Below are 5,741 nucleotides of genomic sequence, written 5' to 3'. Positions count from 1 at the left end.
TCCACACAAACAATTATGCATAGTCTTTCAGAATTTTGCCAAACTTGACAACACTAAAGTTTCACTTTCTTTTCTTAACACTTCAAAATTAAAAGGGAAAAGGAAAATCCCTTGTCTATGCACCTTGGATGTCAATGGGTCAGGTATGATCTAATACTGACCTGTGCAGTTTCTGATAGGATCCAGATTTTGTAACAAAGAAAGAGGTCCAATTAATTATTTAGATGGGCCCACAAGGTATATTTATCACATGGATCTTGGTATGGTTTGTGAAATTCATGCTAGACCTAGGTCCCATTGAGTCCTAACTAGGATATGCACATTTTAATGTAAGAACATAAAAAAGCATTACTTTATCGAGTCTAGTTTGTGATATCCAAGTAGTTCCTGGGTATTGTTGTGCCTTTGGTAGGTCATGTTAGACATGAGCTCATACCCGATACTAGCACCTTAGAGGCGAATCCAAGTCTAGACCCACTGGATTTAGTGAAGGTTCAACCCGAACACCCTTATGATTAACCACAATATATTTAATGGCTCATCCATATGGCCGTGCATAGGTAAATTGTGTTTATATTAATATTTTTATGACAAATGAATATATAACAACATACAAATATGTATATATTTAAAACACATTATAACTTATTTTTAAAATATAAAACTAAATAACTTAATGAAATAAATACACTTTTATATGGATTAATATATATTTAACTTAAAATAGAATGCCATCATTACAGATGGGCCTCAATTATGTTAATTTTTATGATAAATAAGATGAATAAACATATAAAAAATGTATGTATTTTAAACACATTTTGTTGAGAAGCTGGCTAATCCCATGCATAATTTTCTTTCTTTTTTATGGCCAAAGAGAAATGAGAGAGGAGTGATTTATGAAAACATTTTAGGAGACAGAGAGATTATCATAAGTTTACTCTCTTATACATATATATATATATATATATATATATATATATATATATATATAGATAGAGAGAGAGAGAGAGAGAGAGAGAGAGAGAGAGAGAGAGAGAGAGAGAGTTATATATGGTAAGTCAAGAGTTTTTGAAATTTTATAATATGCCATGTAAAGTTTTTATTTGATAACTGTATAAAGAAGGGCAAACAATTTTTTAATAACATTGTCATAAAATATGACAGATGCCAATTTAGAAAAAGCAACGAAGCATCTAATTTTTGACACTTATAACCCTTGCTTATGCTTTTATAATATTTAGAATTTAAGATTAGGATTAGGATTAGGATAAGATTTAAGATTTAGGGTTTAGGATGGGATCCGGGTTGGGATTATGATAGAATTTAGGAAAGATTAGCTGATTAGGATTTACGAATAAGACATTAATTATTTGCAGAGAGCAAAAAATGGCTGTTCTACTCTCGCTGAGGATGATTTTGTAAAAAACAACTAAAACAAGAACCCTTCAAATCCCTCATTTTGCAGTAACAGAGATCCTAGATACTGAAATTTATGGAATTGTTGAATGAACATATTTTGTATTTTAATGGCATTACTATCGCTAGCTAATGTACTAAACTTACACTCCATGTATTAGTTCTAGTTGCTTATATATATCGTTTTTGTCTTCACTAACCAATACTATATCATTTACAAAAAGCATACACCAAAGGACTTCTACTTGAATACAAGACATTATTCAATTCATACAACAAACAACAACAACAACAACTTCGCCTTCATCCCAAAACAATTGGGGTCGGCGATATGAACCAACAAAGAAAATCATTCTGGGTCTTCCACATGAATCCTTCTCCTCCATTCATTTCTATCTAATGCCATGTCCTCGGTGAGGTTCAAAGCATTCATATCCTTTTCTATCACCTCCATCCATGTCTTCCTAGGCCTACCCCGACCTCTTTTAACTAATATATTTTCCCATTTCTCCATCCTTCTAACTGGAGCATCATTAGGCCTTCGTCGAATATGTCCAAACCACCGTAAATGATTCTCTCTCATATTATTTTCAATGGGTGCAACGCCTACCTTCTTACGTATCTCCTCGTTCTGAATCTTATCTTTTATTGTATTTCCACACATCCATCTCAGCATACGCATCTCAGCTACACTCGTTTTTTGAATATGATGTCTCTTGGCAGCCCAACATTCCGTACCATATAGTAAAGCGGGCCTAATAGTCGTCCTATAAAACTTTCCCTTCAACCACAATGGCATTCTACGACCGCACAACACTCCAGTTGCACTCTTCCATTTCATCCACCCAACCTTTATCCTATGATTTACATCTCCATCAATTTCTCCATACTTTTGAATGATACATCCCAAATATTTGAAAGAATCATCCACCGGTATTTCTTGCTCACCAAGCTTCACTACACTCCCATCTCTATTTCGTTGCTTACTAAATCGACATTCCATGTATTTTGTCTTACTCTTACTCAACTTAAAACCTCTTGCTTCCAATGTCTGTCTCCATAATTCTAACTTAGCATTAACCCCAGCTCTAGACTCATCAATCAAAACAATATCATCAGCAAACAACATACACCACGACACATTTTCTTGAATTGATCTCGTAAGCTCATCCATCACTATAGCAAATAGGAAAGGGCTTAAAGTAGATCCTTGATGTAACCCAACCATTATAGGAAAATTGGTTGTCACCCCTCCACAAGTGCGGACATTGGTTACTACTCCTTCATACATATCTTTAATTATACTAATGTACTTGAGAGAAACACCTTTCTTCATCATTGTCCACCAGAGAACGTCCCTAGGTACTCTATCGTAAGCCTTCTCCAAATCAATAAAAAATATATGCAAATCTTTGTTCCTCTCTCTATTTCTCTCAATAAGTTGTCTAAGAAGATATATAGCTTCCATAGTAGATCTTCCAGGCATAAAACCAAATTGATTCTCCGATATCATGACAACCTTCCTCAACCTAGACTCAATCACCCTCTCCCAAAGTTTCATAGTATGATTCATGAGTTTTATACCACGATAGTTTGTGCAATCTTGTATATCACCCTTATTCTTATATAGAGGCACCAAAGTACTCTTCCTCCACTCATTAGGCATCTTATTTGTCCGCCAAATCTTGTTAAAAAGATTTGTCAACCATTCTAAACCTTTCTCTCCCAAGCATTTCCAAGCCTCGATAGGTATACCATCTGGGCCAACTGCCCTTCTTGATTTCATTTTCTTCAAAGCCTCTGCAATTTCTTTCTTTTGAATCTTGCGCATGAAGTCACGATTCATCTTATGAAAAGGAATGAAGAAGTGTCCAAGATCCTGAGCATGACTTTCATTAAATAGCTTATCAAAACAATCTTTCCATCTCTCTTCAATCTCCTCATCTTTGACTAAAACCCTTTGCGTTTCATCTTTGATACATCTAACCATACCCAGATCCCTCGATTTCCTATCTCTCATTTTTGCAATCCTATAAATATCCTTCTCACCCTCTTTGGTATCCAACTTGTCATAAACCTCCTTATATATCTTATCCCTCGCGTTCCGAACTACTTTTTTAGCTTCCTTCTTTGCTATCATATACTTCTCCAAATTCTCATTATCACGACTTTTACTTAGATTTCTATAACACTCTCTTTTAACCTTAATAGCTAATTTGACATCCTCGTTCCACCACGATGTATCCTTACCTAGCGGTGCACCGCCTTTAGACTCACCCAATACCTCCTTAGCCACCTTTCTCATGCCACCCGCTATCTTATTCCACATAGATTTTGAATCCTCCTCGAGACACCAATCAACTTCCTTAACTACCCGCTCTACAAACATTCCTTGTTTAGCTTCTTTCAGTGCCCACCACTTAATTCTAAGATCTATCCTATGTCTATCCCTTTTACGACATTGTCTAACTCTAAGATCTAAAATTAAGACTCTATGTTGTGTAGCTACACTTTCTCCCGGTATAACCTTACAATCGATGCAACAACCCCTATCTCTCTTTCTAAGTAGGAAAAAATCTATCTTACTCGTACTAACCCCACTTTTAAATGTTACTAGGTGAGACTCCCTCTTCCTAAACCAAGTGTTTGCTAAGATCATATCATAGGACAAACCAAAATCTAAAATCCTTTATCCACTATCGTTTCTTTCTCCTATACCATAGCCTCCATGGATACTCTCAAATCCATCCCTACTAATGCCTACATGCCCATTAAGGTCACCGCCGATGAAAAGCCTTTCTCCATAAGATATCCCTTGTACTACTCCATCTAAATCTTCCCAAAATTGACGCTTAGTGGAATCATCTAAACCTACTTGAGGTGCATAAACACTAATAATATTAATAATATCCGTACCTAATACTAATTTAATAAGTAAAATCCTATCACCCTTCCTACGGACCTCAACTACATTATCTATAAACTCACGATTCATAACAATCCCTACTCTATTCCTATTCCTATTTATTCCTGTATACCAAATCTTATATCCCCAAGGTTCTATCACTTTTGTTTTCTCACCTACCCATTTGGTCTCTTGTAGACATAAAATATCAATCTTTCTCCTACACATAACATCTACTAACTCTACCAACTTACCAGTTAAAGACCCTGTGTTCTAAGTGGCTAACCTAATTTTATGGTCTTGGACTAACTTCTTTACCCCCACCCGTCCAACAAAGTGAGGGAACCCTTGCCTATTTGACACCACACCCGGGCGCCGGTGTGACGCGTCGCTTCCGGGCGACGACCTAGCAACCCTTGCCCATTTATCACTGCCTCCGGGCCTATAGAGTACAGCGCGTCGCTCAGTAGGGAACGCCCCAACATTATTCAATTCATAAATAAAGCAAAAATATATAGACTTAAAGTAGACCCTTGATGTAACCTAACTCTAATTGAAAACAATATATATATATATATATATATATATATATATATATATATATATATTGAATTATTTTGATATTTTCTCCTTACCACCGACCAAACTAAATTATTTCGGACTCTATTGTAAGCTTTCTCTAACTCATGTTTTTAAAATACCAACTGTGGGTCTCAATTTTATACGTCGCAACAAAGTTTTACTTGAATGTTAATAGAAACACATATTTATTTGAAATTATAATATGTGACAATTGACTATAACACCATCCAAACAATGAACAAGTTAGGCAGTGAGAACAAGTTAACGTTACATATATTAAACCATAAGATATTTGAGTTCAATTTGGGTCTGAAACTCAAGACAAAACAGATCGAATATGGTCGAATATTTGATCCTAATCGACATGTTATTTCTGGATATGGATCCTTTAAGTAAAAGCCGAATGTGCATTTCGATCAGATTCGGACCTGTTCAGTCATATTACTTTTGGATTCGGGTCAGATTCAGTATTTTAAGTCAGATTTGAAGTTTATCCGACGTAATTGCATTTTATTATATGTAAATGCTTGTTTTTTATCTATTTTTTGTGGATCCAGTATTACCACATTTTTTTTCGGATTTGGTTTAAACCTTCAATCCTTGGATCTGATTCAGATCAGGATCCGGTCTATTGTTTAAATTTGAAATTCGGATTCGGATACGATAATATCTGACCCGCATCCGACCCGTTTTCACCCTGCCTCGTGGGGTGGCTATTAAAAAAGTCAACGGTTAGCTGCCTCATCTAGAGAAGGCCAACTTCGTCTTTGACTAATACATTGGATCTGTTTTGGTAATTTTGATCCTGGGGGGGGTCTCCTTCATTCGTTGCTTT

This window comes from Nuphar pumila, chromosome 3, assembly GCF_984573655.1.
Source record: "Nuphar pumila chromosome 3, dmNupPumi1.hap1.1, whole genome shotgun sequence".
NCBI lineage: Eukaryota > Viridiplantae > Streptophyta > Magnoliopsida > Nymphaeales > Nymphaeaceae > Nuphar > Nuphar pumila.
This window is presented reverse-complemented; position numbering follows the sequence as displayed.